Raw genomic sequence first — 24,555 nt, forward strand, 5'->3', positions numbered from 1 at the left:
CAAGCGCTCAAGCCACGCGGCAGCATCATCGCGGGAAAAGCGAAATGATGCATCGGCCGGGAATCGAACCCGGGCCGCCCGCGTGGCAGGCGAGCATTCTACCACTGAACCACCGATGCTGGGGCCAGCGGTAACTTGACGCTGCTTCCCGAGCAGATGTCTCAAGGGAAAGTGGGACTGCCGTCAAGCGCCGTAGCATTCTGTGGGAAAGATGCTGCAGACGCTGAATCCTGCACTGCACTGCTTAAAAATGCCGCCAGAACGCGGTCCTCTGCGTACTCTTGCGTCGCCGGCGCCCAACTCTTGCCAAAGGATGCGAAATGTGCGCGGATACGCTGTCCGAATGCGTCTGGATGTGCTCCCCTAGCCTGCCTCGAAATGCGCCTGCCAGGTACGATCACCTTCGGCCGCTGCCGACTGGCGGGAAGCCGACACAGCGCGGACGCGCGGCGCTCGCTTGTGCGGTGGTGGTGTAATGGTCAGCATAGTTGCCTTCCAAGCAGTTGATCCGGGTTCGATTCCCGGCCACCGCAGCAGGCTTTTAATTTCGCGTATGAGTACTTTTGCCACGCGCTCTTAAATTATTGTTTTTTCGCGCTCTTACTCGCTGCATACCAGCCCTTAGTGTGTCTCGACTTGTCTCGTGTCTCGACTTGTCTCGACTTTGCTCAGCTGACGCGAGAGCTGACGCTCTCAAATCGGCCTTTATCAAAACGACAAGCACGAGAAACGACTGAGAGAGGTAAGGAGAGGCGAGGCGATGGACACACAGCACGCCCCCCTTCATTTCACGGTGGCGTCTCCCTGACCGAATCGGGCTGTAGCTCCGAAAACAAAGGAGAAACAAAAATAGGAAGTAAAAGTGCAAATAGTGCCCTGTGTTCCCATGCGCTCACCCGCCCAAGTACTGACAAGGGCCAAAGTTGTTACGCATCGGCAATCGGACATTTTCTTTCATTTCTCTTTATCGGTTGAGAACCAGTGTATTCAAGATATTATGGCCATTGCCGAGTGAATGCTGTAGCGCTTCCGACGAGTCGGGTTCGGATCCTCTGTCAACTTCCACGCAGGGTGATGATCTTTTGGTCATCACACTCGCCAGCTGAAATCGGCGCTGCCTTTTCGTAGTAGTAAAAGAGTAGTGGCCCGTGGGGGGATCGAACCCACGACCTTCGCGTTATTAGCACGACGCTCTAACCAACTGAGCTAACGGGCCTCGGCAGATGCAGTTGCTCAGCCCTACGCTGGAAACAGGTGGCATGAAGCCATACACCATTTCTATGGTCGTCGTGTGTCTGCTTCCCTAGTCTATATTCTGCTGACGGTCACGAAACAGTAGCTATATTGCGAGCAGGACGGCAAACGGCTGCTCGGACAGCTCAAACTTGCCACGATTCGTGTGGAAAAAATTCCGTTCCGGTACCGGGAATCGAACCCGGGCCTCCTGGGTGAAAGCCAGGTATCCTAGCCACTAGACCACACCGGATGTGGACGTTTCGTTCGACCGTTCGTACGGTCGCTTGTCGCATTTCGTGTCGAGTGCCGCGTCGGCGCCCCTCTCTCTTTGCGAGCATCTTTGCACATACTGACTGGCAAGGCGCGCACCTCAAACGTCGCAGAGCAATGCTTTTGGCTTCATGCTCTGCTGGGAGAAGAGGAAAAGGGAAGCTGTAAGTAGCAATAACAGGAAGTAAACATTTTCCCGCTGAAGCGTTGAAACGTTGTGGATAACAAACAAGAAATACGTTGGCGCCCTAGCAACAGCACCACCATCAGTCACAGAAAGTTAAATGCCCCGGGTGAGGATCGAACTCACGACCTTAAGATTATGAGACTTACGCGCTGCCTACTGCGCTACCGAGGCACGGGTGCACCGCTTGTCCTGGAAACTGGGTAAATACCGTACCCAATATTAGACGTAGAGACACTGTACTTCCTGGATAACGTGTTCTGTTGCTACACGTGCACTGCCGGCCCAGTTGATTGCGGTGCTGCTGCAGCTGTTGCAACGATAGGCAGCACTCCTTGTCGTTAAAGTTCAGAGCCTCGGAGGCACCCGGACCCAGCAACTTGTGAGGCCAGGCCGACGCTAGTCTGTAGAACATGATGCGAGCGTCCTAGTGGGGACCCGCGAGTGCTGCGTTCTCGGTCCTTCTCAAGGGAAATCCAGCTACACATTCTTGTGGATCGTGCATCTCAAGCGCTCAAGCCACGCGGCAGCATCATCGCGGGAAAAGCGAAATGATGCATCGGCCGGGAATCGAACCCGGGCCGCCCGCGTGGCAGGCGAGCATTCTACCACTGAACCACCGATGCTGGGGCCAGCGGTAACTTGACGCTGCTTCCCGAGCAGATGTCTCAAGGGAAAGTGGGACTGCGTCAAGCGCCGTAGCATTCTGTGGGAAAGATGCTGCAGACGCTGAATCCTGCACTGCACTGCTTAAAAATGCCGCCAGAACGCGGTCCTCTGCGTACTCTTGCGTCGCCGGCGCCCAACTCTTGCCAAAGGATGCGAAATGTGCGCGGATACGCTGTCCGAATGCGTCTGGATGTGCTCCCCTAGCCTGCCTCGAAATGCGCCTGCCAGGTACGATCACCTTCGGCCGCTGCCGACTGGCGGGAAGCCGACACAGCGCGGACGCGCGGCGCTCGCTTGTGCGGTGGTGGTGTAATGGTCAGCATAGTTGCCTTCCAAGCAGTTGATCCGGGTTCGATTCCCGGCCACCGCAGCAGGCTTTTAATTTCGCGTATGAGTACTTTTGCCACGCGCTCTTAAATTATTGTTTTTTCGCGCTCTTACTCGCTGCATACCAGCCCTTAGTGTGTCTCGACTTGTCTCGTGTCTCGACTTGTCTCGACTTTGCTCAGCTGACGCGAGAGCTGACGCTCTCAAATCGGCCTTTATCAAAACGACAAGCACGAGAAACGACTGAGAGAGGTAAGGAGAGGCGAGGCGATGGACACACAGCACGCCCCCTTCATTTCACGGTGGCGTCTCCCTGACCGAATCGGGCTGTAGCTCCGAAAACAAAGGAGAAACAAAAATAGGAAGTAAAAGTGCAAATAGTGCCCTGTGTTCCCATGCGCTCACCCGCCCAAGTACTGACAAGGGCCAAAGTTGTTACGCATCGGCAATCGGACATTTTCTTTCATTTTCTCTTTATCGGTTGAGAACCAGTGTATTCAAGATATTATGGCCATTGCCGAGTGAATGCTGTAGCGCTTCCCGACGAGTCGGGTTCGGATCCTCTGTCAACTTCCACGCAGGGTGATGATCTTTTGGTCATCACACTCGCCAGCTGAAATCGGCGCTGCCTTTTCGTAGTAGTAAAAGAGTAGTGGCCCGTGGGGGGATCGAACCCACGACCTTCGCGTTATTAGCACGACGCTCTAACCAACTGAGCTAACGGGCCTCGGCAGATGCAGTTGCTCAGCCCTACGCTGGAAACAGGTGGCATGAAGCCATACACCATTTCTATGGTCGTCGTGTGTCTGCTTCCCTAGTCTATATTCTGCTGACGGTCACGAAACAGTAGCTATATTGCGAGCAGGACGGCAAACGGCTGCTCGGACAGCTCAAACTTGCCACGATTCGTGTGGAAAAAATTCCGTTCCGGTACCGGGAATCGAACCCGGGCCTCCTGGGTGAAAGCCAGGTATCCTAGCCACTAGACCACACCGGATGTGGACGTTTCGTTCGACCGTTCGTACGGTCGCTTGTCGCATTTCGTGTCGAGTGCCGCGTCGGCGCCCCTCTCTCTTTGCGAGCATCTTTGCACATACTGACTGGCAAGGCGCGCACCTCAAACGTCGCAGAGCAATGCTTTTGGCTTCATGCTCTGCTGGGAGAAGAGGAAAAGGGAAGCTGTAAGTAGCAATAACAGGAAGTAAACATTTTCCCGCTGAAGCGTTGAAACGTTGTGGATAACAAACAAGAAATACGTTGGCGCCCTAGCAACAGCACCACCATCAGTCACAGAAAGTTAAATGCCCCGGGTGAGGATCGAACTCACGACCTTAAGATTATGAGACTTACGCGCTGCCTACTGCGCTACCGAGGCACGGGTGCACCGCTTGTCCTGGAAACTGGGTAAATACCGTACCCAATATTAGACGTAGAGACACTGTACTTCCTGGATAACGTGTTCTGTTGCTACACGTGCACTGCCGGCCCAGTTGATTGCGGTGCTGCTGCAGCTGTTGCAACGATAGGCAGCACTCCTTGTCGTTAAAGTTCAGAGCCTCGGAGGCACCCGGACCCAGCAACTTGTGAGGCCAGGCCGACGCTAGTCTGTAGAACATGATGCGAGCGTCCTAGTGGGGACCCGCGAGTGCTGCGTTCTCGGTCCTTCTCAAGGGAAATCCAGCTACACATTCTTGTGGATCGTGCATCTCAAGCGCTCAAGCCACGCGGCAGCATCATCGCGGGAAAAGCGAAATGATGCATCGGCCGGGAATCGAACCCGGGCCGCCCGCGTGGCAGGCGAGCATTCTACCACTGAACCACCGATGCTGGGGCCAGCGGTAACTTGACGCTGCTTCCCGAGCAGATGTCTCAAGGGAAAGTGGGACTGCCGTCAAGCGCCGTAGCATTCTGTGGGAAAGATGCTGCAGACGCTGAATCCTGCACTGCACTGCTTAAAAATGCCGCCAGAACGCGGTCCTCTGCGTACTCTTGCGTCGCCGGCGCCCAACTCTTGCCAAAGGATGCGAAATGTGCGCGGATACGCTGTCCGAATGCGTCTGGATGTGCTCCCCTAGCCTGCCTCGAAATGCGCCTGCCAGGTACGATCACCTTCGGCCGCTGCCGACTGGCGGGAAGCCGACACAGCGCGGACGCGCGGCGCTCGCTTGTGCGGTGGTGGTGTAATGGTCAGCATAGTTGCCTTCCAAGCAGTTGATCCGGGTTCGATTCCCGGCCACCGCAGCAGGCTTTTAATTTCGCGTATGAGTACTTTTGCCACGCGCTCTTAAATTATTGTTTTTTCGCGCTCTTACTCGCTGCATACCAGCCCTTAGTGTGTCTCGACTTGTCTCGTGTCTCGACTTGTCTCGACTTTGCTCAGCTGACGCGAGAGCTGACGCTCTCAAATCGGCCTTTATCAAAACGACAAGCACGAGAAACGACTGAGAGAGGTAAGGAGAGGCGAGGCGATGGACACACAGCACGCCCCCTTCATTTCACGGTGGCGTCTCCCTGACCGAATCGGGCTGTAGCTCCGAAAACAAAGGAGAAACAAAAATAGGAAGTAAAAGTGCAAATAGTGCCCTGTGTTCCCATGCGCTCACCCGCCCAAGTACTGACAAGGGCCAAAGTTGTTACGCATCGGCAATCGGACATTTTCTTTCATTTTCTCTTTATCGGTTGAGAACCAGTGTATTCAAGATATTATGGCCATTGCCGAGTGAATGCTGTAGCGCTTCCCGACGAGTCGGGTTCGGATCCTCTGTCAACTTCCACGCAGGGTGATGATCTTTTGGTCATCACACTCGCCAGCTGAAATCGGCGCTGCCTTTTCGTAGTAGTAAAAGAGTAGTGGCCCGTGGGGGGATCGAACCCACGACCTTCGCGTTATTAGCACGACGCTCTAACCAACTGAGCTAACGGGCCTCGGCAGATGCAGTTGCTCAGCCCTACGCTGGAAACAGGTGGCATGAAGCCATACACCATTTCTATGGTCGTCGTGTGTCTGCTTCCCTAGTCTATATTCTGCTGACGGTCACGAAACAGTAGCTATATTGCGAGCAGGACGGCAAACGGCTGCTCGGACAGCTCAAACTTGCCACGATTCGTGTGGAAAAAATTCCGTTCCGGTACCGGGAATCGAACCCGGGCCTCCTGGGTGAAAGCCAGGTATCCTAGCCACTAGACCACACCGGATGTGGACGTTTCGTTCGACCGTTCGTACGGTCGCTTGTCGCATTTCGTGTCGAGTGCCGCGTCGGCGCCCCTCTCTCTTTGCGAGCATCTTTGCACATACTGACTGGCAAGGCGCGCACCTCAAACGTCGCAGAGCAATGCTTTTGGCTTCATGCTCTGCTGGGAGAAGAGGAAAAGGGAAGCTGTAAGTAGCAATAACAGGAAGTAAACATTTTCCCGCTGAAGCGTTGAAACGTTGTGGATAACAAACAAGAAATACGTTGGCGCCCTAGCAACAGCACCACCATCAGTCACAGAAAGTTAAATGCCCCGGGTGAGGATCGAACTCACGACCTTAAGATTATGAGACTTACGCGCTGCCTACTGCGCTACCGAGGCACGGGTGCACCGCTTGTCCTGGAAACTGGGTAAATACCGTACCCAATATTAGACGTAGAGACACTGTACTTCCTGGATAACGTGTTCTGTTGCTACACGTGCACTGCCGGCCCAGTTGATTGCGGTGCTGCTGCAGCTGTTGCAACGATAGGCAGCACTCCTTGTCGTTAAAGTTCAGAGCCTCGGAGGCACCCGGACCCAGCAACTTGTGAGGCCAGGCCGACGCTAGTCTGTAGAACATGATGCGAGCGTCCTAGTGGGGACCCGCGAGTGCTGCGTTCTCGGTCCTTCTCAAGGGAAATCCAGCTACACATTCTTGTGGATCGTGCATCTCAAGCGCTCAAGCCACGCGGCAGCATCATCGCGGGAAAAGCGAAATGATGCATCGGCCGGGAATCGAACCCGGGCCGCCCGCGTGGCAGGCGAGCATTCTACCACTGAACCACCGATGCTGGGGCCAGCGGTAACTTGACGCTGCTTCCCGAGCAGATGTCTCAAGGGAAAGTGGGACTGCCGTCAAGCGCCGTAGCATTCTGTGGGAAAGATGCTGCAGACGCTGAATCCTGCACTGCACTGCTTAAAAATGCCGCCAGAACGCGGTCCTCTGCGTACTCTTGCGTCGCCGGCGCCCAACTCTTGCCAAAGGATGCGAAATGTGCGCGGATACGCTGTCCGAATGCGTCTGGATGTGCTCCCCTAGCCTGCCTCGAAATGCGCCTGCCAGGTACGATCACCTTCGGCCGCTGCCGACTGGCGGGAAGCCGACACAGCGCGGACGCGCGGCGCTCGCTTGTGCGGTGGTGGTGTAATGGTCAGCATAGTTGCCTTCCAAGCAGTTGATCCGGGTTCGATTCCCGGCCACCGCAGCAGGCTTTTAATTTCGCGTATGAGTACTTTTGCCACGCGCTCTTAAATTATTGTTTTTTCGCGCTCTTACTCGCTGCATACCAGCCCTTAGTGTGTCTCGACTTGTCTCGTGTCTCGACTTGTCTCGACTTTGCTCAGCTGACGCGAGAGCTGACGCTCTCAAATCGGCCTTTATCAAAACGACAAGCACGAGAAACGACTGAGAGAGGTAAGGAGAGGCGAGGCGATGGACACACAGCACGCCCCCTTCATTTCACGGTGGCGTCTCCCTGACCGAATCGGGCTGTAGCTCCGAAAACAAAGGAGAAACAAAAATAGGAAGTAAAAGTGCAAATAGTGCCCTGTGTTCCCATGCGCTCACCCGCCCAAGTACTGACAAGGGCCAAAGTTGTTACGCATCGGCAATCGGACATTTTCTTTCATTTTCTCTTTATCGGTTGAGAACCAGTGTATTCAAGATATTATGGCCATTGCCGAGTGAATGCTGTAGCGCTTCCCGACGAGTCGGGTTCGGATCCTCTGTCAACTTCCACGCAGGGTGATGATCTTTTGGTCATCACACTCGCCAGCTGAAATCGGCGCTGCCTTTTCGTAGTAGTAAAAGAGTAGTGGCCCGTGGGGGGATCGAACCCACGACCTTCGCGTTATTAGCACGACGCTCTAACCAACTGAGCTAACGGGCCTCGGCAGATGCAGTTGCTCAGCCCTACGCTGGAAACAGGTGGCATGAAGCCATACACCATTTCTATGGTCGTCGTGTGTCTGCTTCCCTAGTCTATATTCTGCTGACGGTCACGAAACAGTAGCTATATTGCGAGCAGGACGGCAAACGGCTGCTCGGACAGCTCAAACTTGCCACGATTCGTGTGGAAAAAATTCCGTTCCGGTACCGGGAATCGAACCCGGGCCTCCTGGGTGAAAGCCAGGTATCCTAGCCACTAGACCACACCGGATGTGGACGTTTCGTTCGACCGTTCGTACGGTCGCTTGTCGCATTTCGTGTCGAGTGCCGCGTCGGCGCCCCTCTCTCTTTGCGAGCATCTTTGCACATACTGACTGGCAAGGCGCGCACCTCAAACGTCGCAGAGCAATGCTTTTGGCTTCATGCTCTGCTGGGAGAAGAGGAAAAGGGAAGCTGTAAGTAGCAATAACAGGAAGTAAACATTTTCCCGCTGAAGCGTTGAAACGTTGTGGATAACAAACAAGAAATACGTTGGCGCCCTAGCAACAGCACCACCATCAGTCACAGAAAGTTAAATGCCCCGGGTGAGGATCGAACTCACGACCTTAAGATTATGAGACTTACGCGCTGCCTACTGCGCTACCGAGGCACGGGTGCACCGCTTGTCCTGGAAACTGGGTAAATACCGTACCCAATATTAGACGTAGAGACACTGTACTTCCTGGATAACGTGTTCTGTTGCTACACGTGCACTGCCGGCCCAGTTGATTGCGGTGCTGCTGCAGCTGTTGCAACGATAGGCAGCACTCCTTGTCGTTAAAGTTCAGAGCCTCGGAGGCACCCGGACCCAGCAACTTGTGAGGCCAGGCCGACGCTAGTCTGTAGAACATGATGCGAGCGTCCTAGTGGGGACCCGCGAGTGCTGCGTTCTCGGTCCTTCTCAAGGGAAATCCAGCTACACATTCTTGTGGATCGTGCATCTCAAGCGCTCAAGCCACGCGGCAGCATCATCGCGGGAAAAGCGAAATGATGCATCGGCCGGGAATCGAACCCGGGCCGCCCGCGTGGCAGGCGAGCATTCTACCACTGAACCACCGATGCTGGGGCCAGCGGTAACTTGACGCTGCTTCCCGAGCAGATGTCTCAAGGGAAAGTGGGACTGCCGTCAAGCGCCGTAGCATTCTGTGGGAAAGATGCTGCAGACGCTGAATCCTGCACTGCACTGCTTAAAAATGCCGCCAGAACGCGGTCCTCTGCGTACTCTTGCGTCGCCGGCGCCCAACTCTTGCCAAAGGATGCGAAATGTGCGCGGATACGCTGTCCGAATGCGTCTGGATGTGCTCCCCTAGCCTGCCTCGAAATGCGCCTGCCAGGTACGATCACCTTCGGCCGCTGCCGACTGGCGGGAAGCCGACACAGCGCGGACGCGCGGCGCTCGCTTGTGCGGTGGTGGTGTAATGGTCAGCATAGTTGCCTTCCAAGCAGTTGATCCGGGTTCGATTCCCGGCCACCGCAGCAGGCTTTTAATTTCGCGTATGAGTACTTTTGCCACGCGCTCTTAAATTATTGTTTTTTCGCGCTCTTACTCGCTGCATACCAGCCCTTAGTGTGTCTCGACTTGTCTCGTGTCTCGACTTGTCTCGACTTTGCTCAGCTGACGCGAGAGCTGACGCTCTCAAATCGGCCTTTATCAAAACGACAAGCACGAGAAACGACTGAGAGAGGTAAGGAGAGGCGAGGCGATGGACACACAGCACGCCCCCTTCATTTCACGGTGGCGTCTCCCTGACCGAATCGGGCTGTAGCTCCGAAAACAAAGGAGAAACAAAAATAGGAAGTAAAAGTGCAAATAGTGCCCTGTGTTCCCATGCGCTCACCCGCCCAAGTACTGACAAGGGCCAAAGTTGTTACGCATCGGCAATCGGACATTTTCTTTCATTTTCTCTTTATCGGTTGAGAACCAGTGTATTCAAGATATTATGGCCATTGCCGAGTGAATGCTGTAGCGCTTCCCGACGAGTCGGGTTCGGATCCTCTGTCAACTTCCACGCAGGGTGATGATCTTTTGGTCATCACACTCGCCAGCTGAAATCGGCGCTGCCTTTTCGTAGTAGTAAAAGAGTAGTGGCCCGTGGGGGGATCGAACCCACGACCTTCGCGTTATTAGCACGACGCTCTAACCAACTGAGCTAACGGGCCTCGGCAGATGCAGTTGCTCAGCCCTACGCTGGAAACAGGTGGCATGAAGCCATACACCATTTCTATGGTCGTCGTGTGTCTGCTTCCCTAGTCTATATTCTGCTGACGGTCACGAAACAGTAGCTATATTGCGAGCAGGACGGCAAACGGCTGCTCGGACAGCTCAAACTTGCCACGATTCGTGTGGAAAAAATTCCGTTCCGGTACCGGGAATCGAACCCGGGCCTCCTGGGTGAAAGCCAGGTATCCTAGCCACTAGACCACACCGGATGTGGACGTTTCGTTCGACCGTTCGTACGGTCGCTTGTCGCATTTCGTGTCGAGTGCCGCGTCGGCGCCCCTCTCTCTTTGCGAGCATCTTTGCACATACTGACTGGCAAGGCGCGCACCTCAAACGTCGCAGAGCAATGCTTTTGGCTTCATGCTCTGCTGGGAGAAGAGGAAAAGGGAAGCTGTAAGTAGCAATAACAGGAAGTAAACATTTTCCCGCTGAAGCGTTGAAACGTTGTGGATAACAAACAAGAAATACGTTGGCGCCCTAGCAACAGCACCACCATCAGTCACAGAAAGTTAAATGCCCCGGGTGAGGATCGAACTCACGACCTTAAGATTATGAGACTTACGCGCTGCCTACTGCGCTACCGAGGCACGGGTGCACCGCTTGTCCTGGAAACTGGGTAAATACCGTACCCAATATTAGACGTAGAGACACTGTACTTCCTGGATAACGTGTTCTGTTGCTACACGTGCACTGCCGGCCCAGTTGATTGCGGTGCTGCTGCAGCTGTTGCAACGATAGGCAGCACTCCTTGTCGTTAAAGTTCAGAGCCTCGGAGGCACCCGGACCCAGCAACTTGTGAGGCCAGGCCGACGCTAGTCTGTAGAACATGATGCGAGCGTCCTAGTGGGGACCCGCGAGTGCTGCGTTCTCGGTCCTTCTCAAGGGAAATCCAGCTACACATTCTTGTGGATCGTGCATCTCAAGCGCTCAAGCCACGCGGCAGCATCATCGCGGGAAAAGCGAAATGATGCATCGGCCGGGAATCGAACCCGGGCCGCCCGCGTGGCAGGCGAGCATTCTACCACTGAACCACCGATGCTGGGGCCAGCGGTAACTTGACGCTGCTTCCCGAGCAGATGTCTCAAGGGAAAGTGGGACTGCCGTCAAGCGCCGTAGCATTCTGTGGGAAAGATGCTGCAGACGCTGAATCCTGCACTGCACTGCTTAAAAATGCCGCCAGAACGCGGTCCTCTGCGTACTCTTGCGTCGCCGGCGCCCAACTCTTGCCAAAGGATGCGAAATGTGCGCGGATACGCTGTCCGAATGCGTCTGGATGTGCTCCCCTAGCCTGCCTCGAAATGCGCCTGCCAGGTACGATCACCTTCGGCCGCTGCCGACTGGCGGGAAGCCGACACAGCGCGGACGCGCGGCGCTCGCTTGTGCGGTGGTGGTGTAATGGTCAGCATAGTTGCCTTCCAAGCAGTTGATCCGGGTTCGATTCCCGGCCACCGCAGCAGGCTTTTAATTTCGCGTATGAGTACTTTTGCCACGCGCTCTTAAATTATTGTTTTTTCGCGCTCTTACTCGCTGCATACCAGCCCTTAGTGTGTCTCGACTTGTCTCGTGTCTCGACTTGTCTCGACTTTGCTCAGCTGACGCGAGAGCTGACGCTCTCAAATCGGCCTTTATCAAAACGACAAGCACGAGAAACGACTGAGAGAGGTAAGGAGAGGCGAGGCGATGGACACACAGCACGCCCCCTTCATTTCACGGTGGCGTCTCCCTGACCGAATCGGGCTGTAGCTCCGAAAACAAAGGAGAAACAAAAATAGGAAGTAAAAGTGCAAATAGTGCCCTGTGTTCCCATGCGCTCACCCGCCCAAGTACTGACAAGGGCCAAAGTTGTTACGCATCGGCAATCGGACATTTTCTTTCATTTTCTCTTTATCGGTTGAGAACCAGTGTATTCAAGATATTATGGCCATTGCCGAGTGAATGCTGTAGCGCTTCCCGACGAGTCGGGTTCGGATCCTCTGTCAACTTCCACGCAGGGTGATGATCTTTTGGTCATCACACTCGCCAGCTGAAATCGGCGCTGCCTTTTCGTAGTAGTAAAAGAGTAGTGGCCCGTGGGGGGATCGAACCCACGACCTTCGCGTTATTAGCACGACGCTCTAACCAACTGAGCTAACGGGCCTCGGCAGATGCAGTTGCTCAGCCCTACGCTGGAAACAGGTGGCATGAAGCCATACACCATTTCTATGGTCGTCGTGTGTCTGCTTCCCTAGTCTATATTCTGCTGACGGTCACGAAACAGTAGCTATATTGCGAGCAGGACGGCAAACGGCTGCTCGGACAGCTCAAACTTGCCACGATTCGTGTGGAAAAAATTCCGTTCCGGTACCGGGAATCGAACCCGGGCCTCCTGGGTGAAAGCCAGGTATCCTAGCCACTAGACCACACCGGATGTGGACGTTTCGTTCGACCGTTCGTACGGTCGCTTGTCGCATTTCGTGTCGAGTGCCGCGTCGGCGCCCCTCTCTCTTTGCGAGCATCTTTGCACATACTGACTGGCAAGGCGCGCACCTCAAACGTCGCAGAGCAATGCTTTTGGCTTCATGCTCTGCTGGGAGAAGAGGAAAAGGGAAGCTGTAAGTAGCAATAACAGGAAGTAAACATTTTCCCGCTGAAGCGTTGAAACGTTGTGGATAACAAACAAGAAATACGTTGGCGCCCTAGCAACAGCACCACCATCAGTCACAGAAAGTTAAATGCCCCGGGTGAGGATCGAACTCACGACCTTAAGATTATGAGACTTACGCGCTGCCTACTGCGCTACCGAGGCACGGGTGCACCGCTTGTCCTGGAAACTGGGTAAATACCGTACCCAATATTAGACGTAGAGACACTGTACTTCCTGGATAACGTGTTCTGTTGCTACACGTGCACTGCCGGCCCAGTTGATTGCGGTGCTGCTGCAGCTGTTGCAACGATAGGCAGCACTCCTTGTCGTTAAAGTTCAGAGCCTCGGAGGCACCCGGACCCAGCAACTTGTGAGGCCAGGCCGACGCTAGTCTGTAGAACATGATGCGAGCGTCCTAGTGGGGACCCGCGAGTGCTGCGTTCTCGGTCCTTCTCAAGGGAAATCCAGCTACACATTCTTGTGGATCGTGCATCTCAAGCGCTCAAGCCACGCGGCAGCATCATCGCGGGAAAAGCGAAATGATGCATCGGCCGGGAATCGAACCCGGGCCGCCCGCGTGGCAGGCGAGCATTCTACCACTGAACCACCGATGCTGGGGCCAGCGGTAACTTGACGCTGCTTCCCGAGCAGATGTCTCAAGGGAAAGTGGGACTGCCGTCAAGCGCCGTAGCATTCTGTGGGAAAGATGCTGCAGACGCTGAATCCTGCACTGCACTGCTTAAAAATGCCGCCAGAACGCGGTCCTCTGCGTACTCTTGCGTCGCCGGCGCCCAACTCTTGCCAAAGGATGCGAAATGTGCGCGGATACGCTGTCCGAATGCGTCTGGATGTGCTCCCCTAGCCTGCCTCGAAATGCGCCTGCCAGGTACGATCACCTTCGGCCGCTGCCGACTGGCGGGAAGCCGACACAGCGCGGACGCGCGGCGCTCGCTTGTGTGGTGGTGGTGTAATGGTCAGCATAGTTGCCTTCCAAGCAGTTGATCCGGGTTCGATTCCCGGCCACCGCAGCAGGCTTTTAATTTCGCGTATGAGTACTTTTGCCACGCGCTCTTAAATTATTGTTTTTTCGCGCTCTTACTCGCTGCATACCAGCCCTTAGTGTGTCTCGACTTGTCTCGTGTCTCGACTTGTCTCGACTTTGCTCAGCTGACGCGAGAGCTGACGCTCTCAAATCGGCCTTTATCAAAACGACAAGCACGAGAAACGACTGAGAGAGGTAAGGAGAGGCGAGGCGATGGACACACAGCACGCCCCCTTCATTTCACGGTGGCGTCTCCCTGACCGAATCGGGCTGTAGCTCCGAAAACAAAGGAGAAACAAAAATAGGAAGTAAAAGTGCAAATAGTGCCCTGTGTTCCCATGCGCTCACCCGCCCAAGTACTGACAAGGGCCAAAGTTGTTACGCATCGGCAATCGGACATTTTCTTTCATTTTCTCTTTATCGGTTGAGAACCAGTGTATTCAAGATATTATGGCCATTGCCGAGTGAATGCTGTAGCGCTTCCCGACGAGTCGGGTTCGGATCCTCTGTCAACTTCCACGCAGGGTGATGATCTTTTGGTCATCACACTCGCCAGCTGAAATCGGCGCTGCCTTTTCGTAGTAGTAAAAGAGTAGTGGCCCGTGGGGGGATCGAACCCACGACCTTCGCGTTATTAGCACGACGCTCTAACCAACTGAGCTAACGGGCCTCGGCAGATGCAGTTGCTCAGCCCTACGCTGGAAACAGGTGGCATGAAGCCATACACCATTTCTATGGTCGTCGTGTGTCTGCTTCCCTAGTCTATATTCTGCTGACGGTCACGAAACAGTAGCTATATTGCGAGCAGGACGGCAAACGGCTGCTCGGACAGCTCAAACTTGCCACGATTCGTGTGGAAAAAATTCCGTTCCGGTACCGGGAATCGAACCCGGGCCTCCTGGGTGAAAGCCAGGTATCCTAGCCACTAGACCACACCGGATGTGGACGTTTCGTTCGACCGTTCGTACGGTCGCTTGTCGCATTTCGTGTCGAGTGCCGCGTCGGCGCCCCTCTCTCTTTGCGAGCATCTTTGCACATACTGACTGGCAAGGCGCGCACCTCAAACGTCGCAGAGCAATGCTTTTGGCTTCATGCTCTGCTGGGAGAAGAGGAAAAGGGAAGCTGTAAGTAGCAATAACAGGAAGTAAACATTTTCCCGCTGAAGCGTTGAAACGTTGTGGATAACAAACAAGAAATACGTTGGCGCCCTAGCAACAGCACCACCATCAGTCACAGAAAGTTAAATGCCCCGGGTGAGGATCGAACTCACGACCTTAAGATTATGAGACTTACGCGCTGCCTACTGCGCTACCGAGGCACGGGTGCACCGCTTGTCCTGGAAACTGGGTAAATACCGTACCCAATATTAGACGTAGAGACACTGTACTTCCTGGATAACGTGTTCTGTTGCTACACGTGCACTGCCGGCCCAGTTGATTGCGGTGCTGCTGCAGCTGTTGCAACGATAGGCAGCACTCCTTGTCGTTAAAGTTCAGAGCCTCGGAGGCACCCGGACCCAGCAACTTGTGAGGCCAGGCCGACGCTAGTCTGTAGAACATGATGCGAGCGTCCTAGTGGGGACCCGCGAGTGCTGCGTTCTCGGTCCTTCTCAAGGGAAATCCAGCTACACATTCTTGTGGATCGTGCATCTCAAGCGCTCAAGCCACGCGGCAGCATCATCGCGGGAAAAGCGAAATGATGCATCGGCCGGGAATCGAACCCGGGCCGCCCGCGTGGCAGGCGAGCATTCTACCACTGAACCACCGATGCTGGGGCCAGCGGTAACTTGACGCTGCTTCCCGAGCAGATGTCTCAAGGGAAAGTGGGACTGCCGTCAAGCGCCGTAGCATTCTGTGGGAAAGATGCTGCAGACGCTGAATCCTGCACTGCACTGCTTAAAAATGCCGCCAGAACGCGGTCCTCTGCGTACTCTTGCGTCGACGGCGCCCAACTCTTGCCAAAGGATGCGAAATGTGCGCGGATACGCTGTCCGAATGCGTCTGGATGTGCTCCCCTAGCCTGCCTCGAAATGCGCCTGCCAGGTACGATCACCTTCGGCCGCTGCCGACTGGCGGGAAGCCGACACAGCGCGGACGCGCGGCGCTCGCTTGTGCGGTGGTGGTGTAATGGTCAGCATAGTTGCCTTCCAAGCAGTTGATCCGGGTTCGATTCCCGGCCACCGCAGCAGGCTTTTAATTTCGCGTATGAGTACTTTTGCCACGCGCTCTTAAATTATTGTTTTTTCGCGCTCTTACTCGCTGCATACCAGCCCTTAGTGTGTCTCGACTTGTCTCGTGTCTCGACTTGTCTCGACTTTGCTCAGCTGACGCGAGAGCTGACGCTCTCAAATCGGCCTTTATCAAAACGACAAGCACGAGAAACGACTGAGAGAGGTAAGGAGAGGCGAGGCGATGGACACACAGCACGCCCCCTTCATTTCACGGTGGCGTCTCCCTGACCGAATCGGGCTGTAGCTCCGAAAACAAAGGAGAAACAAAAATAGGAAGTAAAAGTGCAAATAGTGCCCTGTGTTCCCATGCGCTCACCCGCCCAAGTACTGACAAGGGCCAAAGTTGTTACGCATCGGCAATCGGACATTTTCTTTCATTTTCTCTTTATCGGTTGAGAACCAGTGTATTCAAGATATTATGGCCATTGCCGAGTGAATGCTGTAGCGCTTCCCGACGAGTCGGGTTCGGATCCTCTGTCAACTTCCACGCAGGGTGATGATCTTTTGGTCATCACACTCGCCAGCTGAAATCGGCGCTGCCTTTTCGTAGTAGTAAAAGAGTAGTGGCCCGTGGGGGGATCGAACCCACGACCTTCGCGTTATTAGCACGACGCTCTAACCAACTGAGCTAACGGGCCTCGGCAGATGCAGTTGCTCAGCCCTACGCTGGAAACAGGTGGCATGAAGCCATACACCATTTCTATGGTCGTCGTGTGTCTGCTTCCCTAGTCTATATTCTGCTGACGGTCACGAAACAGTAGCTATATTGCGAGCAGGACGGCAAACGGCTGCTCGGACAGCTCAAACTTGCCACGATTCGTGTGGAAAAAATTCCGTTCCGGTACCGGGAATCGAACCCGGGCCTCCTGGGTGAAAGCCAGGTATCCTAGCCACTAGACCACACCGGATGTGGACGTTTCGTTCGACCGTTCGTACGGTCGCTTGTCGCATTTCGTGTCGAGTGCCGCGTCGGCGCCCCTCTCTCTTTGCGAGCATCTTTGCACATACTGACTGGCAAGGCGCGCACCTCAAACGTCGCAGAGCAATGCTTTTGGCTTCATGCTCTGCTGGGAGAAGAGGAAAAGGGAAGCTGTAAGTAGCAATAACAGGAAGTAAACATTTTCCCGCTGAAGCGTTGAAACGTTGTGGATAACAAACAAGAAATACGTTGGCGCCCTAGCAACAGCACCACCATCAGTCACAGAAAGTTAAATGCCCCGGGTGAGGATCGAACTCACGACCTTAAGATTATGAGACTTACGCGCTGCCTACTGCGCTACCGAGGCACGGGTGCACCGCTTGTCCTGGAAACTGGGTAAATACCGTACCCAATATTAGACGTAGAGACACTGTACTTCCTGGATAACGTGTTCTGTTGCTACACGTGCACTGCCGGCCCAGTTGATTGCGGTGCTGCTGCAGCTGTTGCAACGATAGGCAGCACTCCTTGTCGTTAAAGTTCAGAGCCTCGGAGGCACCCGGACCCAGCAACTTGTGAGGCCAGGCCGACGCTAGTCTGTAGAACATGATGCGAGCGTCCTAGTGGGGACCCGCGAGTGCTGCGTTCTCGGTCCTTCTCAAGGGAAATCCAGCTACACATTCTTGTGGATCGTGCATCTCAAGCGCTCAAGCCACGCGGCAGCATCATCGCGGGAAAAGCGAAATGATGCATCGGCCGGGAATCGAACCCGGGCCGCCCGCGTGGCAGGCGAGCATTCTACCACTGAACCACCGATGCTGGGGCCAGCGGTAACTTGACGCTGCTTCCCGAGCAGATGTCTCAAGGGAAAGTGGGACTGCCGTCAAGCGCCGTAGCATTCTGTGGGAAAGATGCTGCAGACGCTGAATCCTGCACTGCACTGCTTAAAAATGCCGCCAGAACGCGGTCCTCTGCGTACTCTTGCGTCGACGGCGCCCAACTCTTGCCAAAGGATGCGAAATGTGCGCGGATACGCTGTCCGAATGCGTCTGGATGTGCTCCCCTAGCCTGCCTCGAAATGCGCCTGCCAGGTACGATCACCTTCGGCCGCTGCCGACTGGCGGGAAGCCGACACAGCGCGGACGCGCGGCGCTCGCTTGTGCGGTGGTGGTGTAATGGTCAGCATAGTTGCCTTCCAAGCAGTTGATCCGGGTTCGATTCCCGGCCACCGCAGCAGGCTTTTAATTTCGCGTATGAGTACTTTTGCCACGCGCTCTTAAATTATTGTTTTTTCGCGCTCTTACTCGCTGCATACCAGCCCTTAGTGTGTCTCGACTTGTCTCGTGTCTCGACTTGTCTCGACTTTGCTCAGCTGACGCGAGAGCTGACGCTCTCAAATCGGCCTTTATCAAAACGACAAGCACGAGAAACGACTGAGAGAGGTAAGGAGAGGCGAGGCGATGGACACACAGCACGCCCCCTTCATTTCACGGTGGCGTCTCCCTGACCGAATCGGGCTGTAGCTCCGAAAACAAAGGAGAAACAAAAATAGGAAGTAAAAGTGCAAATAGTGCCCTGTGTTCCCATGCGCTCACCCGCCCAAGTACTGACAAGGGCCAAAGTTGTTACGCATCGGCAATCGGACATTTTCTTTCATTTTCTCTTTATCGGTTGAGAACCAGTGTATTCAAGATATTATGGCCATTGCCGAGTGAATGCTGTAGCGCTTCCCGACGAGTCGGGTTCGGATCCTCTGTCAACTTCCACGCAGGGTGATGATCTTTTGGTCATCACACTCGCCAGCTGAAATCGGCGCTGCCTTTTCGTAGTAGTAAAAGAGTAGTGGCCCGTGGGGGGATCGAACCCACGACCTTCGCGTTATTAGCACGACGCTCTAACCAACTGAGCTAACGGGCCTCGGCAGATGCAGTTGCTCAGCCCTACGCTGGAAACAGGTGGCATGAAGCCATACACCATTTCTATGGTCGTCGTGTGTCTGCTTCCCTAGTCTATATTCTGCTGACGGTCACGAAACAGTAGCTATATTGCGAGCAGGACGGCAAACGGCTGCTCGGACAGCTCAAACTTGCCACGATTCGTGTGGAAAAAATTCCGTTCCGGTACCGGGAATCGAACCCGGGCCTCCTGGGTGAAAGCCAGGTATCCTAGCCACTAGACCACACCGGATGTGGACGTTTCGTTCGACCGTTCGTACGGTCGCTTGTCGCATTTCGTGTCGAGTGCCGCGTCGGCGCCCCTCTCTCTTTGCGAGCATCTTTGCACATACTGACTGGCAAGGCGCGCACCTCAAACGTCGCAGAGCAATGCTTTTGGCTTCATGCTCTGCTGGGAGAAGAGGAAAAGGGAAGCTGTAAGTAGCAATAACAGGAAGTAAACATTTTCCCGCTGAAGCGTTGAAACGTTGTGGATAACAAACAAGAAATACGTTGGCGCCCTAGCAACAGCACCACCATCAGTCACAGAAAGTTAAATGCCCCGGGTGAGGATCGAACTCACGACCTTAAGATTATGAGACTTACGCGCTGCCTACTGCGCTACCGAGGCACGGGTGCACCGCTTGTCCTGGAAACTGGGTAAATACCGTACCCAATATTAGACGTAGAGACACTGTACTTCCTGGATAACGTGTTCTGTTGCTACACGTGCACTGCCGGCCCAGTTGATTGCGGTGCTGCTGCAGCTGTTGCAACGATAGGCAGCACTCCTTGTCGTTAAAGTTCAGAGCCTCGGAGGCACCCGGACCCAGCAACTTGTGAGGCCAGGCCGACGCTAGTCTGTAGAACATGATGCGAGCGTCCTAGTGGGGACCCGCGAGTGCTGCGTTCTCGGTCCTTCTCAAGGGAAATCCAGCTACACATTCTTGTGGATCGTGCATCTCAAGCGCTCAAGCCACGCGGCATCATCATCGCGGGAAAAGCGAAATGATGCATCGGCCGGGAATCGAACCCGGGCCGCCCGCGTGGCAGGCGAGCATTCTACCACTGAACCACCGATGCTGGGGCCAGCGGTAACTTGACGCTGCTTCCCGAGCAGATGTCTCAAGGGAAAGTGGGACTGCCGTCAAGCGCCGTAGCATTCTGTGGGAAAGATGCTGCAGACGCTGAATCCTGCACTGCACTGCTTAAAAATGCCGCCAGAACGCGGTCCTCTGCGTACTCTTGCGTCGACGGCGCCCAACTCTTGCCAAAGGATGCGAAATGTGCGCGGATACGCTGTCCGAATGCGTCTGGATGTGCTCCCCTAGCCTGCCTCGAAATGCGCCTGCCAGGTACGATCACCTTCGGCCGCTGCCGACTGGCGGGAAGCCGACACAGCGCGGACGCGCGGCGCTCGCTTGTGCGGTGGTGGTGTAATGGTCAGCATAGTTGCCTTCCAAGCAGTTGATCCGGGTTCGATTCCCGGCCACCGCAGCAGGCTTTTAATTTCGCGTATGAGTACTTTTGCCACGCGCTCTTAAATTATTGTTTTTTCGCGCTCTTACTCGCTGCATACCAGCCCTTAGTGTGTCTCGACTTGTCTCGTGTCTCGACTTGTCTCGACTTTGCTCAGCTGACGCGAGAGCTGACGCTCTCAAATCGGCCTTTATCAAAACGACAAGCACGAGAAACGACTGAGAGAGGTAAGGAGAGGCGAGGCGATGGACACACAGCACGCCCCCTTCATTTCACGGTGGCGTCTCCCTGACCGAATCGGGCTGTAGCTCCGAAAACAAAGGAGAAACAAAAATAGGAAGTAAAAGTGCAAATAGTGCCCTGTGTTCCCATGCGCTCACCCGCCCAAGTACTGACAAGGGCCAAAGTTGTTACGCATCGGCAATCGGACATTTTCTTTCATTTTCTCTTTATCGGTTGAGAACCAGTGTATTCAAGATATTATGGCCATTGCCGAGTGAATGCTGTAGCGCTTCCCGACGAGTCGGGTTCGGATCCTCTGTCAACTTCCACGCAGGGTGATGATCTTTTGGTCATCACACTCGCCAGCTGAAATCGGCGCTGCCTTTTCGTAGTAGTAAAAGAGTAGTGGCCCGTGGGGGGATCGAACCCACGACCTTCGCGTTATTAGCACGACGCTCTAACCAACTGAGCTAACGGGCCTCGGCAGATGCAGTTGCTCAGCCCTACGCTGGAAACAGGTGGCATGAAGCCATACACCATTTCTATGGTCGTCGTGTGTCTGCTTCCCTAGTCTATATTCTGCTGACGGTCACGAAACAGTAGCTATATTGCGAGCAGGACGGCAAACGGCTGCTCGGACAGCTCAAACTTGCCACGATTCGTGTGGAAAAAATTCCGTTCCGGTACCGGGAATCGAACCCGGGCCTCCTGGGTGAAAGCCAGGTATCCTAGCCACTAGACCACACCGGATGTGGACGTTTCGTTCGACCGTTCGTACGGTCGCTTGTCGCATTTCGTGTCGAGTGCCGCGTCGGCGCCCCTCTCTCTTTGCGAGCATCTTTGCACATACTGACTGGCAAGGCGCGCACCTCAAACGTCGCAGAGCAATGCTTTTGGCTTCATGCTCTGCTGGGAGAAGAGGAAAAGGGAAGCTGTAAGTAGCAATAACAGGAAGTAAACATTTTCCCGCTGAAGCGTTGAAACGTTGTGGATAACAAACAAGAAATACGTTGGCGCCCTAGCAACAGCACCACCATCAGTCACAGAAAGTTAAATGCCCCGGGTGAGGATCGAACTCACGACCTTAAGATTATGAGACTTACGCGCTGCCTACTGCGCTACCGAGGCACGGGTGCACCGCTTGTCCTGGAAACTGGGTAAATACCGTACCCAATATTAGACGTAGAGACACTGTACTTCCTGGATAACGTGTTCTGTTGCTACACGTGCACTGCCGGCCCAGTTGATTGCGGTGCTGCTGCAGCTGTTGCAACGATAGGCAGCACTCCTTGTCGTTAAAGTTCAGAGCCTCGGAGGCACCCGGACCCAGCAACTTGTGAGGCCAGGCCGACGCTAGTCTGTAGAACATGATGCGAGCGTCCTAGTGGGGACCCGCGAGTGCTGCGTTCTCGGTCCTTCTCAAGGGAAATCCAGCTACACATTCTTGTGGATCGTGCATCTCAAGCGCTCAAGCCACGCGGCAGCATCATCGCGGGAAAAGCAAAATGATGCATCGGCCGGGAATCGAACCCGGGCCGCCCGCGTGGCAGGCGAGCATTCTACCACTGAACCACCGATGCTGGGGCCAGCGGTAACTTGACGCTGCTTCCCGAGCAGATGTCTCAAGGGAAAGTGGGACTGCCGTCAAGCGCCGTAGCATTCTGTGGGAAAGATGCTGCAGACGCTGAATCCTGCACTGCACTGCTTAAAAATGCCGCCAGAACGCGGTCCTCTGCGTACTCTTGCGTCGCCGGCGCCCAACTCTTGCCAAAGGATGCGAAATGTGCGCGGATACGCTGTCCGAATGCGTCTGGATGTGCTCCCCTAGCCTGCCTCGAAATGCGCCTGCCAGGTACGATCACCTTCGGCCGCTGCCGACTGGCGGGAAGCCGACACAGCGCGGACGCGCGGCGCTCGCTTGTGCGGTGGTGGTGTAATGGTCAGCATAGTTGCCTTCCAAGCAGTTGATCCGGGTTCGATTCCCGGCCACCGCAGCAGGCTTTTAATTTCGCGTATGAGTACTTTTGCCACGCGCTCTTAAATTATTGTTTTTTCGCGCTCTTACTCGCTGCATACCAGCCCTTAGTGTGTCTCGACTTGTCTCGTGTCTCGACTTGTCTCGACTTTGCTCAGCTGACGCGAGAGCTGACGCTCTCAAATCGGCCTTTATCAAAACGACAAGCACGAGAAACGACTGAGAGAGGTAAGGAGAGGCGAGGCGATGGACACACAGCACGCCCCCTTCATTTCACGGTGGCGTCTCCCTGACCGAATCGGGCTGTAGCTCCGAAAACAAAGGAGAAACAAAAATAGGAAGTAAAAGTGCAAATAGTGCCCTGTGTTCCCATGCGCTCACCCGCCCAAGTACTGACAAGGGCCAAAGTTGTTACGCATCGGCAATCGGACATTTTCTTTCATTTTCTCTTTATCGGTTGAGAACCAGTGTATTCAAGATATTATGGCCATTGCCGAGTGAATGCTGTAGCGCTTCCCGACGAGTCGGGTTCGGATCCTCTGTCAACTTCCACGCAGGGTGATGATCTTTTGGTCATCACACTCGCCAGCTGAAATCGGCGCTGCCTTTTCGTAGTAGTAAAAGAGTAGTGGCCCGTGGGGGGATCGAACCCACGACCTTCGCGTTATTAGCACGACGCTCTAACCAACTGAGCTAACGGGCCTCGGCAGATGCAGTTGCTCAGCCCTACGCTGGAAACAGGTGGCATGAAGCCATACACCATTTCTATGGTCGTCGTGTGTCTGCTTCCCTAGTCTATATTCTGCTGACGGTCACGAAACAGTAGCTATATTGCGAGCAGGACGGCAAACGGCTGCTCGGACAGCTCAAACTTGCCACGATTCGTGTGGAAAAAATTCCGTTCCGGTACCGGGAATCGAACCCGGGCCTCCTGGGTGAAAGCCAGGTATCCTAGCCACTAGACCACACCGGATGTGGACGTTTCGTTCGACCGTTCGTACGGTCGCTTGTCGCATTTCGTGTCGAGTGCCGCGTCGGCGCCCCTCTCTCTTTGCGAGCATCTTTGCACATACTGACTGGCAAGGCGCGCACCTCAAACGTCGCAGAGCAATGCTTTTGGCTTCATGCTCTGCTGGGAGAAGAGGAAAAGGGAAGCTGTAAGTAGCAATAACAGGAAGTAAACATTTTCCCGCTGAAGCGTTGAAACGTTGTGGATAACAAACAAGAAATACGTTGGCGCCCTAGCAACAGCACCACCATCAGTCACAGAAAGTTAAATGCCCCGGGTGAGGATCGAACTCACGACCTTAAGATTATGAGACTTACGCGCTGCCTACTGCGCTACCGAGGCACGGGTGCACCGCTTGTCCTGGAAACTGGGTAAATACCGTACCCAATATTAGACGTAGAGACACTGTACTTCCTGGATAACGTGTTCTGTTGCTACACGTGCACTGCCGGCCCAGTTGATTGCGGTGCTGCTGCAGCTGTTGCAACGATAGGCAGCACTCCTTGTCGTTAAAGTTCAGAGCCTCGGAGGCACCCGGACCCAGCAACTTGTGAGGCCAGGCCGACGCTAGTCTGTAGAACATGATGCGAGCGTCCTAGTGGGGACCCGCGAGTGCTGCGTTCTCGGTCCTTCTCAAGGGAAATCCAGCTACACATTCTTGTGGATCGTGCATCTCAAGCGCTCAAGCCACGCGGCAGCATCATCGCGGGAAAAGCAAAATGATGCATCGGCCGGGAATCGAACCCGGGCCGCCCGCGTGGCAGGCGAGCATTCTACCACTGAACCACCGATGCTGGGGCCAGCGGTAACTTGACGCTGCTTCCCGAGCAGATGTCTCAAGGGAAAGTGGGACTGCCGTCAAGCGCCGTAGCATTCTGTGGGAAAGATGCTGCAGACGCTGAATCCTGCACTGCACTGCTTAAAAATGCCGCCAGAACGCGGTCCTCTGCGTACTCTTGCGTCGCCGGCGCCCAACTCTTGCCAAAGGATGCGAAATGTGCGCGGATACGCTGTCCGAATGCGTCTGGATGTGCTCCCCTAGCCTGCCTCGAAA

At 54.7% G+C, this 24,555-nt stretch overlaps 56 non-coding genes across 56 annotated transcripts; 11 read left to right on the plus strand and 45 right to left on the minus strand.

Annotated features, from left to right (window-relative positions):
• Positions 1-48: 48 nt before the first annotated feature.
• On the minus strand, positions 49-119 carry Trnag-gcc (transfer RNA glycine (anticodon GCC)). Its single transcript has one exon. It is a non-coding gene; the product is annotated as a tRNA-Gly (tRNA).
• Positions 120-461: 342 nt separating this feature from the next.
• Trnag-ucc (transfer RNA glycine (anticodon UCC)) lies at positions 462-533 on the plus strand. Its single transcript has one exon. It is a non-coding gene; the product is annotated as a tRNA-Gly (tRNA).
• Positions 534-1,142: 609 nt separating this feature from the next.
• Trnai-aau (transfer RNA isoleucine (anticodon AAU)) lies at positions 1,143-1,216 on the minus strand. Its single transcript has one exon. It is a non-coding gene; the product is annotated as a tRNA-Ile (tRNA).
• A 198-nt stretch (positions 1,217-1,414) lies between these two features.
• Positions 1,415-1,486, minus strand: Trnae-uuc (transfer RNA glutamic acid (anticodon UUC)). Its single transcript has one exon. It is a non-coding gene; the product is annotated as a tRNA-Glu (tRNA).
• A 305-nt stretch (positions 1,487-1,791) lies between these two features.
• On the minus strand, positions 1,792-1,864 carry Trnam-cau (transfer RNA methionine (anticodon CAU)). Its single transcript has one exon. It is a non-coding gene; the product is annotated as a tRNA-Met (tRNA).
• A 381-nt stretch (positions 1,865-2,245) lies between these two features.
• Trnag-gcc (transfer RNA glycine (anticodon GCC)) lies at positions 2,246-2,316 on the minus strand. The gene has a single exon. It is a non-coding gene; the product is annotated as a tRNA-Gly (tRNA).
• A 341-nt stretch (positions 2,317-2,657) lies between these two features.
• On the plus strand, positions 2,658-2,729 carry Trnag-ucc (transfer RNA glycine (anticodon UCC)). The gene has a single exon. It is a non-coding gene; the product is annotated as a tRNA-Gly (tRNA).
• Positions 2,730-3,339: 610 nt separating this feature from the next.
• Trnai-aau (transfer RNA isoleucine (anticodon AAU)) lies at positions 3,340-3,413 on the minus strand. Its single transcript has one exon. It is a non-coding gene; the product is annotated as a tRNA-Ile (tRNA).
• A 198-nt stretch (positions 3,414-3,611) lies between these two features.
• Positions 3,612-3,683, minus strand: Trnae-uuc (transfer RNA glutamic acid (anticodon UUC)). The gene has a single exon. It is a non-coding gene; the product is annotated as a tRNA-Glu (tRNA).
• Positions 3,684-3,988: 305 nt separating this feature from the next.
• Positions 3,989-4,061, minus strand: Trnam-cau (transfer RNA methionine (anticodon CAU)). Its single transcript has one exon. It is a non-coding gene; the product is annotated as a tRNA-Met (tRNA).
• Positions 4,062-4,442: 381 nt separating this feature from the next.
• Trnag-gcc (transfer RNA glycine (anticodon GCC)) lies at positions 4,443-4,513 on the minus strand. The gene has a single exon. It is a non-coding gene; the product is annotated as a tRNA-Gly (tRNA).
• A 342-nt stretch (positions 4,514-4,855) lies between these two features.
• Trnag-ucc (transfer RNA glycine (anticodon UCC)) lies at positions 4,856-4,927 on the plus strand. The gene has a single exon. It is a non-coding gene; the product is annotated as a tRNA-Gly (tRNA).
• Positions 4,928-5,537: 610 nt separating this feature from the next.
• Trnai-aau (transfer RNA isoleucine (anticodon AAU)) lies at positions 5,538-5,611 on the minus strand. The gene has a single exon. It is a non-coding gene; the product is annotated as a tRNA-Ile (tRNA).
• Positions 5,612-5,809: 198 nt separating this feature from the next.
• Trnae-uuc (transfer RNA glutamic acid (anticodon UUC)) lies at positions 5,810-5,881 on the minus strand. The gene has a single exon. It is a non-coding gene; the product is annotated as a tRNA-Glu (tRNA).
• A 305-nt stretch (positions 5,882-6,186) lies between these two features.
• On the minus strand, positions 6,187-6,259 carry Trnam-cau (transfer RNA methionine (anticodon CAU)). The gene has a single exon. It is a non-coding gene; the product is annotated as a tRNA-Met (tRNA).
• A 381-nt stretch (positions 6,260-6,640) lies between these two features.
• Trnag-gcc (transfer RNA glycine (anticodon GCC)) lies at positions 6,641-6,711 on the minus strand. Its single transcript has one exon. It is a non-coding gene; the product is annotated as a tRNA-Gly (tRNA).
• Positions 6,712-7,053: 342 nt separating this feature from the next.
• Positions 7,054-7,125, plus strand: Trnag-ucc (transfer RNA glycine (anticodon UCC)). Its single transcript has one exon. It is a non-coding gene; the product is annotated as a tRNA-Gly (tRNA).
• A 610-nt stretch (positions 7,126-7,735) lies between these two features.
• On the minus strand, positions 7,736-7,809 carry Trnai-aau (transfer RNA isoleucine (anticodon AAU)). Its single transcript has one exon. It is a non-coding gene; the product is annotated as a tRNA-Ile (tRNA).
• A 198-nt stretch (positions 7,810-8,007) lies between these two features.
• On the minus strand, positions 8,008-8,079 carry Trnae-uuc (transfer RNA glutamic acid (anticodon UUC)). Its single transcript has one exon. It is a non-coding gene; the product is annotated as a tRNA-Glu (tRNA).
• A 305-nt stretch (positions 8,080-8,384) lies between these two features.
• Positions 8,385-8,457, minus strand: Trnam-cau (transfer RNA methionine (anticodon CAU)). The gene has a single exon. It is a non-coding gene; the product is annotated as a tRNA-Met (tRNA).
• Positions 8,458-8,838: 381 nt separating this feature from the next.
• Trnag-gcc (transfer RNA glycine (anticodon GCC)) lies at positions 8,839-8,909 on the minus strand. Its single transcript has one exon. It is a non-coding gene; the product is annotated as a tRNA-Gly (tRNA).
• Positions 8,910-9,251: 342 nt separating this feature from the next.
• On the plus strand, positions 9,252-9,323 carry Trnag-ucc (transfer RNA glycine (anticodon UCC)). The gene has a single exon. It is a non-coding gene; the product is annotated as a tRNA-Gly (tRNA).
• Positions 9,324-9,933: 610 nt separating this feature from the next.
• Trnai-aau (transfer RNA isoleucine (anticodon AAU)) lies at positions 9,934-10,007 on the minus strand. Its single transcript has one exon. It is a non-coding gene; the product is annotated as a tRNA-Ile (tRNA).
• Positions 10,008-10,205: 198 nt separating this feature from the next.
• Positions 10,206-10,277, minus strand: Trnae-uuc (transfer RNA glutamic acid (anticodon UUC)). The gene has a single exon. It is a non-coding gene; the product is annotated as a tRNA-Glu (tRNA).
• Positions 10,278-10,582: 305 nt separating this feature from the next.
• Positions 10,583-10,655, minus strand: Trnam-cau (transfer RNA methionine (anticodon CAU)). The gene has a single exon. It is a non-coding gene; the product is annotated as a tRNA-Met (tRNA).
• Positions 10,656-11,036: 381 nt separating this feature from the next.
• Trnag-gcc (transfer RNA glycine (anticodon GCC)) lies at positions 11,037-11,107 on the minus strand. Its single transcript has one exon. It is a non-coding gene; the product is annotated as a tRNA-Gly (tRNA).
• A 342-nt stretch (positions 11,108-11,449) lies between these two features.
• On the plus strand, positions 11,450-11,521 carry Trnag-ucc (transfer RNA glycine (anticodon UCC)). Its single transcript has one exon. It is a non-coding gene; the product is annotated as a tRNA-Gly (tRNA).
• A 610-nt stretch (positions 11,522-12,131) lies between these two features.
• On the minus strand, positions 12,132-12,205 carry Trnai-aau (transfer RNA isoleucine (anticodon AAU)). Its single transcript has one exon. It is a non-coding gene; the product is annotated as a tRNA-Ile (tRNA).
• Positions 12,206-12,403: 198 nt separating this feature from the next.
• On the minus strand, positions 12,404-12,475 carry Trnae-uuc (transfer RNA glutamic acid (anticodon UUC)). Its single transcript has one exon. It is a non-coding gene; the product is annotated as a tRNA-Glu (tRNA).
• A 305-nt stretch (positions 12,476-12,780) lies between these two features.
• On the minus strand, positions 12,781-12,853 carry Trnam-cau (transfer RNA methionine (anticodon CAU)). The gene has a single exon. It is a non-coding gene; the product is annotated as a tRNA-Met (tRNA).
• A 381-nt stretch (positions 12,854-13,234) lies between these two features.
• Positions 13,235-13,305, minus strand: Trnag-gcc (transfer RNA glycine (anticodon GCC)). Its single transcript has one exon. It is a non-coding gene; the product is annotated as a tRNA-Gly (tRNA).
• A 342-nt stretch (positions 13,306-13,647) lies between these two features.
• Trnag-ucc (transfer RNA glycine (anticodon UCC)) lies at positions 13,648-13,719 on the plus strand. The gene has a single exon. It is a non-coding gene; the product is annotated as a tRNA-Gly (tRNA).
• A 610-nt stretch (positions 13,720-14,329) lies between these two features.
• On the minus strand, positions 14,330-14,403 carry Trnai-aau (transfer RNA isoleucine (anticodon AAU)). Its single transcript has one exon. It is a non-coding gene; the product is annotated as a tRNA-Ile (tRNA).
• Positions 14,404-14,601: 198 nt separating this feature from the next.
• Trnae-uuc (transfer RNA glutamic acid (anticodon UUC)) lies at positions 14,602-14,673 on the minus strand. The gene has a single exon. It is a non-coding gene; the product is annotated as a tRNA-Glu (tRNA).
• A 305-nt stretch (positions 14,674-14,978) lies between these two features.
• Trnam-cau (transfer RNA methionine (anticodon CAU)) lies at positions 14,979-15,051 on the minus strand. Its single transcript has one exon. It is a non-coding gene; the product is annotated as a tRNA-Met (tRNA).
• A 381-nt stretch (positions 15,052-15,432) lies between these two features.
• Trnag-gcc (transfer RNA glycine (anticodon GCC)) lies at positions 15,433-15,503 on the minus strand. The gene has a single exon. It is a non-coding gene; the product is annotated as a tRNA-Gly (tRNA).
• Positions 15,504-15,845: 342 nt separating this feature from the next.
• On the plus strand, positions 15,846-15,917 carry Trnag-ucc (transfer RNA glycine (anticodon UCC)). The gene has a single exon. It is a non-coding gene; the product is annotated as a tRNA-Gly (tRNA).
• Positions 15,918-16,527: 610 nt separating this feature from the next.
• On the minus strand, positions 16,528-16,601 carry Trnai-aau (transfer RNA isoleucine (anticodon AAU)). Its single transcript has one exon. It is a non-coding gene; the product is annotated as a tRNA-Ile (tRNA).
• A 198-nt stretch (positions 16,602-16,799) lies between these two features.
• Positions 16,800-16,871, minus strand: Trnae-uuc (transfer RNA glutamic acid (anticodon UUC)). The gene has a single exon. It is a non-coding gene; the product is annotated as a tRNA-Glu (tRNA).
• A 305-nt stretch (positions 16,872-17,176) lies between these two features.
• Trnam-cau (transfer RNA methionine (anticodon CAU)) lies at positions 17,177-17,249 on the minus strand. The gene has a single exon. It is a non-coding gene; the product is annotated as a tRNA-Met (tRNA).
• A 381-nt stretch (positions 17,250-17,630) lies between these two features.
• Positions 17,631-17,701, minus strand: Trnag-gcc (transfer RNA glycine (anticodon GCC)). The gene has a single exon. It is a non-coding gene; the product is annotated as a tRNA-Gly (tRNA).
• A 342-nt stretch (positions 17,702-18,043) lies between these two features.
• On the plus strand, positions 18,044-18,115 carry Trnag-ucc (transfer RNA glycine (anticodon UCC)). The gene has a single exon. It is a non-coding gene; the product is annotated as a tRNA-Gly (tRNA).
• Positions 18,116-18,725: 610 nt separating this feature from the next.
• Trnai-aau (transfer RNA isoleucine (anticodon AAU)) lies at positions 18,726-18,799 on the minus strand. Its single transcript has one exon. It is a non-coding gene; the product is annotated as a tRNA-Ile (tRNA).
• A 198-nt stretch (positions 18,800-18,997) lies between these two features.
• Positions 18,998-19,069, minus strand: Trnae-uuc (transfer RNA glutamic acid (anticodon UUC)). The gene has a single exon. It is a non-coding gene; the product is annotated as a tRNA-Glu (tRNA).
• Positions 19,070-19,374: 305 nt separating this feature from the next.
• Trnam-cau (transfer RNA methionine (anticodon CAU)) lies at positions 19,375-19,447 on the minus strand. Its single transcript has one exon. It is a non-coding gene; the product is annotated as a tRNA-Met (tRNA).
• Positions 19,448-19,828: 381 nt separating this feature from the next.
• Positions 19,829-19,899, minus strand: Trnag-gcc (transfer RNA glycine (anticodon GCC)). Its single transcript has one exon. It is a non-coding gene; the product is annotated as a tRNA-Gly (tRNA).
• A 342-nt stretch (positions 19,900-20,241) lies between these two features.
• On the plus strand, positions 20,242-20,313 carry Trnag-ucc (transfer RNA glycine (anticodon UCC)). The gene has a single exon. It is a non-coding gene; the product is annotated as a tRNA-Gly (tRNA).
• Positions 20,314-20,923: 610 nt separating this feature from the next.
• Positions 20,924-20,997, minus strand: Trnai-aau (transfer RNA isoleucine (anticodon AAU)). The gene has a single exon. It is a non-coding gene; the product is annotated as a tRNA-Ile (tRNA).
• A 198-nt stretch (positions 20,998-21,195) lies between these two features.
• On the minus strand, positions 21,196-21,267 carry Trnae-uuc (transfer RNA glutamic acid (anticodon UUC)). Its single transcript has one exon. It is a non-coding gene; the product is annotated as a tRNA-Glu (tRNA).
• Positions 21,268-21,572: 305 nt separating this feature from the next.
• Trnam-cau (transfer RNA methionine (anticodon CAU)) lies at positions 21,573-21,645 on the minus strand. Its single transcript has one exon. It is a non-coding gene; the product is annotated as a tRNA-Met (tRNA).
• A 381-nt stretch (positions 21,646-22,026) lies between these two features.
• On the minus strand, positions 22,027-22,097 carry Trnag-gcc (transfer RNA glycine (anticodon GCC)). Its single transcript has one exon. It is a non-coding gene; the product is annotated as a tRNA-Gly (tRNA).
• A 342-nt stretch (positions 22,098-22,439) lies between these two features.
• Trnag-ucc (transfer RNA glycine (anticodon UCC)) lies at positions 22,440-22,511 on the plus strand. Its single transcript has one exon. It is a non-coding gene; the product is annotated as a tRNA-Gly (tRNA).
• Positions 22,512-23,121: 610 nt separating this feature from the next.
• Positions 23,122-23,195, minus strand: Trnai-aau (transfer RNA isoleucine (anticodon AAU)). The gene has a single exon. It is a non-coding gene; the product is annotated as a tRNA-Ile (tRNA).
• Positions 23,196-23,393: 198 nt separating this feature from the next.
• Trnae-uuc (transfer RNA glutamic acid (anticodon UUC)) lies at positions 23,394-23,465 on the minus strand. The gene has a single exon. It is a non-coding gene; the product is annotated as a tRNA-Glu (tRNA).
• Positions 23,466-23,770: 305 nt separating this feature from the next.
• Trnam-cau (transfer RNA methionine (anticodon CAU)) lies at positions 23,771-23,843 on the minus strand. Its single transcript has one exon. It is a non-coding gene; the product is annotated as a tRNA-Met (tRNA).
• A 381-nt stretch (positions 23,844-24,224) lies between these two features.
• Positions 24,225-24,295, minus strand: Trnag-gcc (transfer RNA glycine (anticodon GCC)). The gene has a single exon. It is a non-coding gene; the product is annotated as a tRNA-Gly (tRNA).
• Positions 24,296-24,555: the final 260 nt, after the last annotated feature.

This window comes from Schistocerca serialis, unplaced genomic scaffold, assembly GCF_023864345.2.
Source record: "Schistocerca serialis cubense isolate TAMUIC-IGC-003099 unplaced genomic scaffold, iqSchSeri2.2 HiC_scaffold_646, whole genome shotgun sequence".
NCBI classification, from domain to species: Eukaryota; Metazoa; Arthropoda; class Insecta; order Orthoptera; family Acrididae; genus Schistocerca; species Schistocerca serialis.